The following is a 13,822-nucleotide window of genomic DNA, read 5'->3' on the forward strand; positions in this document are numbered from 1 at the left end:
GCTGACCTCAGCCCCTTTCAAAAGGAGCTTCTAATCCAGCATTCTTAACTCAATTACAAAGTGTCAAAGGGATCAGAAAGACTTTCTCACCTGTCATTTCTCACAACGACAGGACAACTCAGATCTCTGAACTCTTGCCAGACACAATGGGAACGCAGACAGGGGTAGACAAAAAGTGAGAGAGACCTTTAGGATAACCTGAAGTATGACTTCATAGTTTATAGATAGATAGATAGATAGATAGATAGATAGATAGATAGATAGATAGATAGATAGATAGATAGATAGATAGATAGATAGATAGATAGATAGATAGATAGATAGATAGATAGATAGATAGATAGATAGATAGATAGATAGATAGATAGATAGATAGATAGATAGAGACAGAATTTTATAATAATTTTATTGATCTTTGTGAGACTTCAAGTGATTGTAAAACAGGGACAGTCTTAAGAACTAGCAGTGTTTTTAGTCATATTGTGCTATATTTGCTATATTTTTTATTACAACTAATGGATGGTTGTGTTTTCAAATAAAACAAAGAAAGACAACAAGTGACCACCAATGGAGCCTGTCATGTGTTGATTTGTCAACTCTCCCCTTCTTCTTTTCACTTGCTGGCATGTTGTGCAAAGGCAGGAAGGAGTGGGATTCACCGGAGGCTCATTAAACACCATTAAGGAGCATTGCACAGACAGGATACTGGTAGTGAATAGAGGAAAGCAGGGCAGGGCTGAGGACACTGTTACTCTTTCTGTCCCTCTCAACCCACCCACCTCTAGTGCCTTTTCTCCTCTCCATCACAGTGTTATCTTCACCACACAGCACTTCCTATGGCCCCACACATATTCCAGTTGGACCCTGCTTTTAGCGCTGCCAACTCATGTCTCACAGCCTCTCTGACCTGAGTGTGTGATGAACAGGCCGAGCGATAACACACTTTTTACTCTCCAGCACTTGCTATCTCTTTGTCTGACACCTTATTTCTTGTTCACTCCCTTTGTTTTTACATGTCTTTGCCCTTTTCCACCTCAGACCTACTGTCTCTTGTAACAGTAGCCATCTTTTGGCAAAAAAATGTACAGGGATAGACCGGGAAAAAAAATCCTCTATAAAGACAGAGTGGACCAGCAGGCAAGCCGGCAAGCTGTCTGGGGCCTTTGGGTCACAGTTATAAAAAAAGGAGGTCTGCTGAGTTGGACTGTGGCCCTGTGGCGTCAAACAGAAGCTCCACCTGAATGTGACCTGAGGCCTGGGAAGGGGGAGACGGTTTTTATTTGTAGTACAGACTGGGAATAATTGATAAAACACAATTGTCCACTAGAGAATAAAATCATGAAACATGATTTTTTTTTTACTTTTGTACAGCTACAGTGCTTTCATTTTTTTATATAATATTTTGCTGATTAAAACATTAAAAATATTAAAACTGCAGAAAGTAACATCAAAACCTGAAATTTAAATACATAAAATAATCTATTAAAGGGCAACTGGAAACAAGACTATGTAACTGTATGTGTATATTGTGTGGTTTTCATTTCAGTAGTGACAATTTATCCCTTCAAATAAGGATACACTCCTTAATTTATGTACAAATCATTGTTTTGTTTTTGCTCTAAGGAAATCCAATATCATATCCTTCCTGCTTTTGTAAATCTCTTTTACTCCTCCTCTCTGCACTGGACCATCTCCACAACTAAAGATTTGACAGGAACACTCTGGCCCTCATCAAAACATCATATAAATTGATCAAAAGTGCAAATAAATGTTTCATGCAAATCTAAAATTAATGTAATTCAGCTTTGTCCCGCACACTTTATTATGTGAAACATAAACAGTGGACTCATTGGCAGAAAAATAGCATTCTGGAGTCAATTTGTTATAAATTATAACAAATGGACTAATCAGAGTGCGACTCACATAAGGAAATACTTTCTATTGTCTTCACTTTTAATGTGTTTTCTTTTTTTGGTCAACCGCATTATTGCCCTGGCTCACTGACATGCTGTAGCACTCAACCCCCCTCCTTCCAGTAATCATAAACTCTTGACACCATTGACCCTGTTAGTATTTCAAAGCTCTTCTGTTTCATTTCACTCTGACATCGAGTTAAGAGTCATACTAGCCCCGTTTAGACAAAAAGCTGGCTGAGGTGTCCCTCGGCAAAACAAATAAAAATAGAGCGATGTCATTATCTGCAGCAGTTAAACAGGATCTTTTTTTTTCCTCCTGCCTGCACGTGCTGCTTAGAGATGTACTCCTAACAACTAATCCTGTCTTCCCAATAGAGCCTTTCTTGTTCAGCTTTTGAGCTTGCGGTGTTTAAGAAAATGAAGAGTTATAAAGTGGCAATCTGAGTGATGTCAGTTAAGAGAATCAAGAGAAGTTCACAGGCAGAAAGTCAAGCTAAGAACCTAGTTCAAATTTAATATCTAAACAACATCAGGACAACTCAAACATCAAAATTTCATAGAAATTTAAGTGAATGCTTTACTGTAAACTTTTACAATGTTTCTCTTTAGAATCAGACAATTATTTATGTACATAAACATCTACGCTTATTTACACTGTTGGAACAAAATACTCTGTTATAAGATAAATCATGTTGTGTTAAGTTTGTGTAGCTATCTGATGCAAAAGTTAAATAAGGTGTAAAAATGTACAACTTACCAATTGGCAATAAATGAATAAATTTTAAACTGGTATTTGAGTCATTTATGATGTCAAAAAGACCCTGCTCCAATGAGCTTTTAGCTCGTTAGAGTTTCTCTCTGATTCTTCAAACTGAAAATGCTCTGTCTGCTGTTTACTGCTTGTGAGGTAGATACTGGTTAGTCTTTCAGTAACTACTCCATGAAAACCCACCTAAAAATCTGGACTGCTCCTTTAAGACACTGGCTGCCATGACTCACTTGGCTGACCTGCTGCAGCTAAAATAGAAAAGAGTGAAGAAAAGGGCTATGTTGAAATACATTAACATATAAGGGAGCTCACCAGAATCCTGCCTTTCAAACTTGCAGACAGCGACTGCTGCGGAGCCCAGGAGAAAGCTTGTGAATAAGATGACCACAGCAGTGGTTTAGCACAGAGAGCCATTAAAATTATCATCTACAAAACATTTGTCGATGTGGTTACTACAATCATCTTAATATGTGATAAGTTAGCCTCCTGTCATTGTCTCATTTCCTGTTACTAAATAAGAAACCATGTTTCCTTCTGCTCACTACTTATATGGCAACAACCTACAAATGACTGCATAAGGATACTCATTCCAAAGCTATTTGTCAAATGAGTAAATCAATGCAATATGCAGTATGACCTGGGAATTGTTGTCACATGCTCAGAAAATATTTTTGGCTACTACTGTGCCAGTTGTTGCTGCCATAAAGACTAAAAATTGTGCAAAGCACTGTTTTTTGACAGGGAGTGTGGTTGCACTTAAAATATTTTCCCTTCATCTTCTGCGTGGGTGACCTGATGGCACAAAATCCCCCTCAAGGGAAATACTGAAATCTGTTTGCAGTTTGCAGCTTGATGCAGGTGATGGAGCTCTGCTTGTAGCGTGGAAGACAGCTGTATGAGTGGGTAAGAAAGATATATGAAGCCAGCAGGCTGTCTTTGAAGGTCTTAAAAGAAAGCCTGTGGGGAAAGCGGACACTGTTTAACATCTAAACAACGTCAATGAACAAGAAATGATCAGCCATCGATTATAATCTGTTCTGTGTACAGTACAAGAAGATGTTGCCAAGGGAAATTAAAATGAGCTTAACTGTTGGTGACTGTGAACCCCCCTCCTATAAATTACTGTCTAAAATTTCTACTTAAACAAGATAGCAGTGTAATGAATCAAATGATTCACATCTCTGCAGTGTAAACACATTTAAAGTCAATAAAATTTTACAAGGCTGACCCTTCAAATTGCTATGAGCTGATTGTTTTCTGAGATGCTGTGGGTCTTGACATCTGAAAGGAAACCCTTTCACCTATAAATGGTTTTGTATTTTGAAACAAAAGTGCTGATTGGATTATACTGGATCTGATTGCTATTTATACCGGAGTTTGAATGGCTTTCTGTAAGGCTATCACATCGCGCGGGGCAGCGATTCACTTGTTTTTGTTTGCAGAGATATGATCAAGACAAAGACCGTTGTAATGCAGCCCTCCACATTTTATTATTATTATTTTTTCTATTGTAAGTCAGTCAACAGTTCACACTTGGGCTAATTTCCAAGAATATTTCCGCTATTCATAGAACTGATTCATGTCAGATTATTCAGGATAAAACATCCTGATATTTTGACATGTGAAAGCTTTTTATTATGTATGAATGTAAAACAAAAAGGAAGCCATTGAAATATTTCTCTCCTTGTTGTGAACTAGTCTAATATTAATGAACAACATGACAGATGAGAAAATCACTAACATTTGATCTCTTGTCATTAGTCAGCATATTCTCCCAGTCAGACCAAGTCTTCATGACGCTTTCGGACACATAGATAGGTGGCAGCAGAGAGCTACGAGGCTCCAGCAGCTCAAGCACCAGGGTCCACTGCAGCACAATTAAAATGTGTCTTTTATTCCATGCCAACGCTACCTTAGTGTCACTCCTCAGGACGTGCAGAAGGTAGAAAACTACCTGCACAAAGACAGAAGTGACTCATGAAGACAAAGAAATAAATTTAGGAAATGAGAAAGACATCCATTTGCTGCTGAAACATGTGAAATCTCTGGACAACAGCGTGAGTAATTTTGTTTTATATTGCTTGTCGAGTCTGCATAGAATACAAGTTAGCCAAATCATAATTGATATAGCATATAAAAAAGAAAACATGCAATATTTTTTTAATGGATACATGTTTCACATCATTATTCTTTTTCTCTGTTCTTTTGCTGGCAAATGTTTTCTCCGGAGTGTTTGCTGTGGTGTCAGCATTTAGACACAGGGGAGAGATTTAAGGAGGTATGGCGTGCTCATCGTGCCCCCCACGCCTGACTGTTCCTGTGAGCCCTCGGAGTGTATGCAAACAAATAAAACACCAGAGCCTTTTTAATTAGCTGCAGGGCAGAGACTGACAGATTGGAGTGTCAGTAAATAACCCAATAACTTGCTATTGCTCTAAATATTTGGCGCCTTGTTTGGTAGCATCACAGTTTTTATTTCTTTTAAACTACATTCAGCTGAAGACTTACTTAGTGGCACATTTACAGTAAGAACAGTTTGGCAAACACATCTGATGAGAAGGAACTGAGGTCATAACCTCAATTATTGCTGATTTAATGACAGACCCAGTGCTGCTGAATTCTTTACTGTCTCACTGCTGGCATTCTATCTGCCACCTAAAAACAATGTTGACGTTGACCTTAAGGTTGCAAAGTTCAGCCTAAATCACTGAGCTTCAACATGAATGAGACAAGCAATAGATCTATATTTAGCTTTGAAAAAAAAAAAAAATAGGCACAGTTTTTCTATTTAAAAAAATGCGGCTAAATAAAAGAAATATTAAAATTGTGGTTAATGGCTGCCAGAAATTTTTATAATTTAACCTAAAATGTTCTTGTACAGACAGAGAAAACACATTTTATTTGCCAAACAGTGCTTGTTTTTGAAGGCAGAATCACTCATGATGAATGTTTGTCGCTGAATCGGTGTAATTGCTCTGTGATCTATATTAGCACAGGCGCTTAGAAGTTTTTCATACTGTCAGTTTTGGCCGAGCATCAAAGGCAAGCTGGGGCAGATGAAGAATAGAAATTCCATGACATGTGTTAGATATCACATTTCACTCGGATGAAAATCCTTCAAATGTCTCTGTGAACAGCACATTACCCCTTCGAACAATTACTGACGTCGTTTTCCCTCAGAAACAATATTTTTATTCGAAAGATCACATAATGTAGTGTTTGTTGTATGAAAGATGTGGTAATTAGTCACATTCAGCTAATATCGTGTTGTGTTATGGTGCTTGACAAGAAGCAACATTCAGCTTCTTGAGACACTAATATATATTTTTTTATTAAATCACTGTATATTTTTATAAAAAGGCAATAATAAAATGTATTGAGATCATGCTGCATTTTTTAATTTCATAAATAACCCAAATTTATTAAATCAGCTTTCAAAAGCATTTACCTGATTATGGTCTAAGATTTCTGTACTTATGGCCATCAAAATCATTATCTTCTGTGTGATCTGTGGGGGCATTTCTGTCTCTGATGGGCTTTTTGTTGATTTAATTCTGACTAAATGACATGGTTCAGGCGTACAGCTTCCTCTGCTCTTAAAATGTAATTATGAATACTTCTGAAAAGACGTTATCTTGTTGAGAGAACCCAGAAGTCTGTATATCTAAGAAGCCTTATAATAATTTTAGCCTAAAAAGTTACAGGATGCATGTTTTTGGTCTCTAATGGGACAATATAGATACATTATGACCTCAAAATATTGCATGATTTTTATTTATTGTATAAGAACAATTAAAATGTCTTTATTCAATTTTAATTAAAAACAGATATATATATATATATATATATATAGACATCAAGAGCTCTCAGCTTTTTGAATACCTTAGGCTTTGAACATAGAAAATGTTTTAAGAATAGGTGCGATTTCCAATATAATAAAAAGTCAAACCTGAACGTTAGGAAACAAATATGACAATGATCCAGTGCAGTTACAGGATTTTACTCAAGGTTAAAAACATGTTTTTAATCTCTCGCTAGTGCTGTACTTTTGCACAAACCAGAACAAGGGGTGGAATTTGACGAGGCCTCAGGAAGCAGCGAGGATCGCCTTCAGTGTACAGCAGCCTGTACGTGAGGAATGCGCTGCACGGTGCGTAAAAACTGAACAAGGTGAGCCAATTATCAGGCAATGTAGATTATAAGATTTTAAAGGTTTCTTTAAAGTAAAAAAATGTATAAAGAAATGTTTTTTTTAGCTTATATGCATTTTCTTTTCTTTTTCATTCTAAAGAATTTCTTCTCACATTAACACACAAGCTGTTGTGAAAAGTTAACTTTTAAGCTTTAAATCTATTTATGATTCCAAATTAATGTGTATTTACAATTTACGTTGGTTAGCCTATATGTCTTTTTAGATGTCACCTAATTACTTTTTCTTAATTATTGAAAGATTATTTGAAATCATTTTATGCTTTAAAAAAACTAAACACATTTGTTTGGAATAGGTTTTTGATTAGAATGATATTTTAGTTAGACTGTCTGATGTATAAATAAATTTGTTTTTTTAGTTTTAGAAATGTTACCAGAAAAAAAAAAGTTCAAAATAAAACAAGAATTACTGCAGGAGCTTGCCACCAAATAAAACTTCAGAAAGAAATACATTCCTGGACCAGTTCAAGTGTGTGACACTGCTGCTTTCAGTGAGTTTATTTAGTCTGCTGTTCATCCTCTAAGTTTCCTTTCTTGTTCTGCTGTGCATGGCTGAGAAAGTTAAACACACCAGGGACACAGAAAAAAATGAAGGTGAACAATTTTTTGACTTTTTTGTTACTGTTGCTGTTGGCCGATTCATTAGATGTCTAGAATAAAGTAGCGACATTAAACATTTCACTCCACAAACAGGAACAAAAAATAAGGTAGGCTTGTGAGATAGTTTATAGGATCAAAAATATAAAATAAGGATAATTAAAATATCCAATGGGCACATGAAAGGAATTAAGAACTTGACTTAAAGTTTGAGTGCCATGTGGAATTATTACATGCTGACATTTGTAAAATAATTGCCAATTTATTCCCCTTACTAAGACCTAATACTACAGATTTTTCTGATACCATCATAAAATAATATTAAATTATTACATTTGTGCTGCATGCTTGTTTTAATTATTGACAAGCAGAACAAAACGAAAAAACTTTTATTGCAAATGTGACACAAAAGTGTTGACGTGGTCCTGTCATGTTCTTGTGTGGACATTATTTTGCATGTAGTGGGTGTTAGGATGTGTGCGTGTGTGTGTGTGTGTTGGTATGTCAGAGAGAATTAGAGAAATGAAGAGTGAGAGGCCAGACAGTTGGTGTCAGCATGGCTAGATTTACGAGCGTGTAGCAAATCATCTCTGACACAAACAGACTAAGCTGAGACGGTGTTGGCTTCACACACACTTTAACGCTCATGTCTCCTCTTCTCACCGTCTAACTTATCCGTTTTTTTTTTTTTTAGAAGACATTGTGTGTGAGTACATAAGTGAAACAAATCATTTAATTTTTAGGTTAAGAAAACGATACTGTCAGCAACAACAAAATGTCATTGTTGATGCTACATCAGTTTTATTTTGGATTTTTGAAAACAGATCATAAAATTGGCTCACATCTTAATTCCTAAAACTTCTGATTTGAATAAAAACCACCACCTCTGTTCTTACTTTTTTCTCTTCTTTTTGGCAAAGAGAGAAACTTTCCGCTGAATTTTTTTGAGCAACTTTCCGCTTTCTGCCCTTATGGACAAAAAGGCAGCCCTCTCTGTGAAACCAACCTGTCTGGAGTCAGGTGACTTTTCTGGGAACATGTATTGTACTTGGTGATATGGAAGACTAGACTTGGATGAGGTTCTTCACTCCCCCTCCTCTTCAGCTTTGTTTTGACTAGCGTGCCAACTCCCTGACACCCAAGGAGTGGATACTAAGCATACCAAGGAGGAGATGCCTTTGAAAGGACAGATGTTCCTGGATTTAACCTGCCTCCTACCCAAACCGCTACTCTTCTTTCTTTGTATTTTAGCTGTTGCTCTATAAATAACTGAATGCTGTAAATCACGCACAAAACTATAACCGGTGCTCCACTGACCTTCAAACCCCTCATCTTTGGGAGAAAAGCAGCTGAGGCTGAAGAGAAGCTGGCTGATACTTTCATGGTAAATGATTTGGACACAGTGAACACACCCAGTCTAGATGTCTGAACTGGTTCAGCTGTCTTATGTAACTTTAATATGTGGTCCTGGTACTGAAAGAAGTATGATGGGCTCAGGACAGTTAAGCCACATATTACAAAAAATATATAGGGCTTGATAAACTTGCACTGTAAAACTTAGCAGCACATCCTGATAAATAAATAAAGTTAACATAACTAAACTCTTCAAAAACTGGAGTAATAATTTCACGAACTGCTGTCACTCATTTAAACATTTTATATACTGCTTAACTGTTTGAATTAAACAACCTAAACATTTAAGGATGATCAGTTTCATCAAATGTTTTAGACTGAACTCAGCAGATTTTACAAGTATATTTGGTGTTCCTAAACTTTTTAAAAACATTTTAAGCACTTCCCGCCTCTAAAATGTGTCTTTTTAAATTGAGTAAAAATTCTGTGGCAAATAATAAAACCACTCAAACTTTAAGCATCAAATATGGTGCTCACGTTAGCTCACAATTATGTCTTTTTGCAAGATTTGTGAGACTGCAGCGCGCTGGCCCGCTTGCCGTGGCTGCAGGGATGAATGGGTGATTGTTCGTCGGCCCTTGTGACAGCTCTCCTGGGGCCCATCAATTCACCAAGGCTCCTGAAACATCAGGTCATGGCTAACCATGCTCTGAGGCTGCAGCTTGGCCTCACTGTGCTGATTTTGCCCCAGTTACAGTTTAGGACCTCCAGGGCGCACAGCTGGGTCTCTTAAAAAAACACCTAGCTGAATGGTTTTAGAAACACTCCAGCTCCTCTTACCCTGCGCTCAGTCTCCACTGAGAACGGTCCAGATATCAGATATGATGTTTTTTAACTTGTTCATGTTTGCTTGCCAAAGCCACTGGAAACCATATTAAAGTATGTTTTTCCATATTTTTAACCAACTGTTGAAGAATTTGTCCAAATTTTCCATCCCGCTTCTCTCTTCTCAGATTTTTCTTTTTTCTGACCGTCCTTTCCCAACGTGCTCACACACATCTTCATTTTCTCTCCTTTCCCTCCTGCAGCACTCCTATCGTGTTGTATCAATTACAGCTGACCGCCAGTCAGGTGGGTCTGCGGGACATTTTTGAACGCCGAGAGGCAGCCGGATCGCTGTGTGCCTCCACCCTGTTCCAGGACTCCTGCAACCCCGGGCCCCACTGAGGCCTTGTCCTGGGCAGTGCAGAGAGACACCTGGCCAAACCACAGAAACCCTTCCAGCTGCAGACTGCCTGATGCTCACCGCGGAGAGAATTCAGGCCAAAGGTGGAGGAATTCACCAAGAACTACTGCACTATCATTGACATTTCTCTGGGTTTTGGTCCATTTCATGTTTTATTTCAATTACAAAACCAAGAATCTGTCCCGAGGAGCAGAGGCTTCTTTTGCGTTCTACTTGTTACAATAAAACTCTCTGTTTTTAGAACAAAGCCGATGAGGAAAACTGTTTTTTAGGCTCTTAAAAGGTGAAAGTAAGAAAGCACAAAGCGGGTGGAATAGAAGCAGAGAGAACAACAGCTCCCTTTTCTTCCGTAGCAGTTGACATGAAAGACCACATTATGTCGGAGATTAGAGGCAATTACACTCGGAGTGCGCTTTAAGACCTTTGTTTGCCAACATGACAGGAGGGAACAGAGCTGTAATTTGATGAGGGGGTTGCGCGAGTGAGAAAATGTGCATGGCAGGCTCCCGGTGAATATAGGCAAAGCAAAGCCTTTGTTCGCACTCGGACATGACAGTTAGTGAAAATTGTGTATTGTTTAGTAGAGATTAATTAATTTTAGATTATATAACTGAGAGACATGTTTAAATCTATCATCAGATTTATTGTGCAGCTACTACTTCAAATTAAAAAGTGATTTTTTAGACTTCAGAGGAAACACTTTCATCTTTGGTTTTGTTCCAGACGACAGATCTAAAGCGGATCTCTATTGTTCCACCATTTATAATAATTCCGATGCCACAATTCAACAGGTTCATTCACATGTCACAAATACTGTAAACATATGATTCAGCTTGAACTCTCGGTCACACAAAAGCAACACACCAGATCTTCAAGACGTGACATCTCCTCCACTCAGGCCGGGAGCATTGTTTCGGCGAACTGAGGGTTTTCAGGACAGGAAACGAGCAGCTTGTTCCAGACCGAGAGGCAGAATGGAGCACGTCTTTATTTGAGGGAAGTCATTCCGTTAATATATAAAACACCAAAGCAAAGTTTCCTTCCCCCTCACTTTCCTGGTGCTGTCCGCTTCAAAAGGGCTCCGATCCTTTATACTGAGCTCACATACACACACGGGACCAGAAGAAAAACAAACAAGAGACCATTTAAATATCAACCAACCAGCCTTCTGTTTTGAATGGAGGCGCTACCGCTCAGCTTGGCCAGAACTCGTCCAGAGTGCAGATGCATGGCATTTGGAGACAGAAATATGAAGCAAAAAATAGAAAACAAAACATTGCAGTTTTTAATCCAACAATACTTGATTAAAAACTTTAAACACTTTTTTAAAGATTAACTTCATATACTATAATTTAAACACTTTTTTGAACTGAGCTGCTTAAAAGCAGCGCAACATTTAAGAGCAACACAGAAAGAAAGTTGAACATTTTTGTTATTGTTTTTAGGTTTTCTGTATCTTGTTTTAATTTTCCTTTTTCACTTCCCTTTGTTGTAAATTTCAGCAGGGCCACAGTTAACTAAATAAGATAATTAGTGCAAAGAAGTGACTGTGTAATGCAAAGAGTCAATAAAAACAATATCTCACTTTGGTTTGCTAAGAAATTATTCTCATAGTATTAAAATGAGCTCTAAAACCATCTGGAGAAATACAATAAGGCCATCTTCTTCAAAGGAAAGTCTGGTTTCATGTAAATAGTCTAAACTTTCTAATCAGCACCGAACCCTGCCTTTCACACTTTGCTGTCCTGTTCTCCTTTGGCCTAAATTTCTCATAAAGGGTGTGTGAGGAGGAAGAAGGCAGCCTATTAAAGTGAAATCTTAGGAGTGATGGATGTGAGCTTGTTGAGGGGGAGCAGAGTGGCCTGCTTACACCCCAGGGGAGGGGGATGATGAACAAGGTAGGGGCGGGTGACAGGAGAGGGGAAAGGACAGGGGCGGGTAGAGGCAAAGGAGAGTTCACAAAATCCAAACTCACACCTCTCACTATGGGTGGAGGAGATGGAGACCTCCCATGCTGTCTGGCCTTTAACAAATTACACTGGTTCATCCTCAGAAGTACTTTCAACTTTTGCCTGTTTTGGCTCAAACGGTTTATTTTCATCTCAAATGCAATGAGCCTCTCCACGATACAGTATGTAATGATGATTTGTCTCTCTTTGCTTCCAGGCTGTCCTGAAGCATAGAAATAACCTTTCCAGTTATGCTTTTTAGAAAAATAACACTGAGATAAAAAAAAGCAAGACTGAAAAACGTGCTGAAAAGATTACTCACCACATCGATTTGTAAGGTCTAGCAAACCTATATTTCCATTGTCTTATTTTTCACTGAATGCACCCTCGAAACAGCTCATTTTTCATCATGGATATGCAAAAATGTGCATATGGAATGCAGTGGCTGCAGTGCTGACTATATACTTGGATACATTTCTGTAATATTGCTTGTTTTGACCCACCACTGTGCAAAAAATCGGCCAAAAAATGGATGTTAATCTCAATGTTTAAATAAAGACTGTATAAATGAAACAAATTGTAAATTTGGATTTTGATTACACAGACATAAACAAGTATTACTGAAGCAGTCTAACAGTTTAAATGCTTGACAGGTCATCAGCGTATTTAGATAGTGAAAAATGAAAGTGGTCGCTCACAATAATGAAACAGTAAAGAAGCAAATGGAGAGGCTGCAGCCTTTGGGGTTTTAATGCCTGATGTGTGGAAGAATTACTGCTGCAGTAGGTTGCCTTTAACTGTCAGGAAATGACCCATAATCTGCAAGCATTTGACTGCTGCGGCATTCCTGTGAAATGACACAAGTTGAGGTAGATTAGGGGCTGGGTAATTAGCTCATTAGTCAACATAAACACATGGCAGGGTTCCCCCATTTCGACACACAAACTCTTTTTGCCCACAGCTGGTGGCAAAAGCAAGTTCGCACAAACACACACACGAACATACCTGCAGAAGTTCGCACAAACGCACACCCTGCACCTAGAATACTTCATCACCATTCCTGCTTCTTTCTTCTGAAGTTCTCTACGCTTTTTTTCTGGCCTCGCCACCTCCTCTGGTCTGTGTTGCTGCAGACAAGCCACTCTTTCATATTGTAGCCGTGGGGGCTGAGGGCCAGCCGCTTTTCACCAGCACCTCACAGCTTATCAGAGCACTTTATCAGCCTGAGGGAAAGACATGTGGGCTAAAGCTCTTCACTCTTCTGCTCTACACCTCAGAAGAGTGAAGAAACAGCAGGCTGTAAGCAAACAAATATTTGTAAGTCGAGGGCTTAGAAAGGCACCCCTCTTGTTGAACAAAAAAAAAGCTGGTTTTCTCATTTTGCACATAAAAAACACAGGAAATACAAGCATAGTCTACTCCTGCTTATTGTCTGGGGCACAAATCCTGAGCAAAGAGATCTAAACAGCTTTTTGCATCTTAATGTATCAGGAGACTTTCTGCACTCCCTTGGATATCAGATAAAGCTTCCTTCTTAACTGCATAAACAAATATCAAATATTGTATTTATTCTGCAAAAATCTTAAGAAAGAATGTCAGCTTACTGAAATCCATGCTTTAGCATCTCAACTTTTGGTCCCAAACAACATTTCATTGCAGAACAGGACTGGATGTGTTTGCCCTAATGGAAACACAAATTCCATTTGGTAGATTTTAGTGTTAAAATGTATGAATTAACATTTGTGTAACTTTTCACTAAGCAGGGCTTGTTGCAATGCAGGAA

At 38.2% G+C, this 13,822-nt stretch overlaps 1 long non-coding RNA gene across 1 annotated transcript; it reads left to right on the forward strand.

Moving 5' to 3' along the window:
- Nucleotides 1–4,594: 4,594 nt before the first annotated feature.
- LOC108239596 lies at nt 4,595–12,591 on the forward strand. The gene is made up of 3 exons (XR_001808726.2): nt 4,595–4,742; nt 6,724–6,855; nt 9,933–12,591. It is a non-coding gene; the product is annotated as an uncharacterized LOC108239596 (long non-coding RNA).
- Nucleotides 12,592–13,822: the final 1,231 nt, after the last annotated feature.

The sequence above is a fragment of the Kryptolebias marmoratus genome, linkage group LG20 (assembly GCF_001649575.2).
Source record: "Kryptolebias marmoratus isolate JLee-2015 linkage group LG20, ASM164957v2, whole genome shotgun sequence".
Classification (NCBI taxonomy): domain Eukaryota; kingdom Metazoa; phylum Chordata; class Actinopteri; order Cyprinodontiformes; family Rivulidae; genus Kryptolebias; species Kryptolebias marmoratus.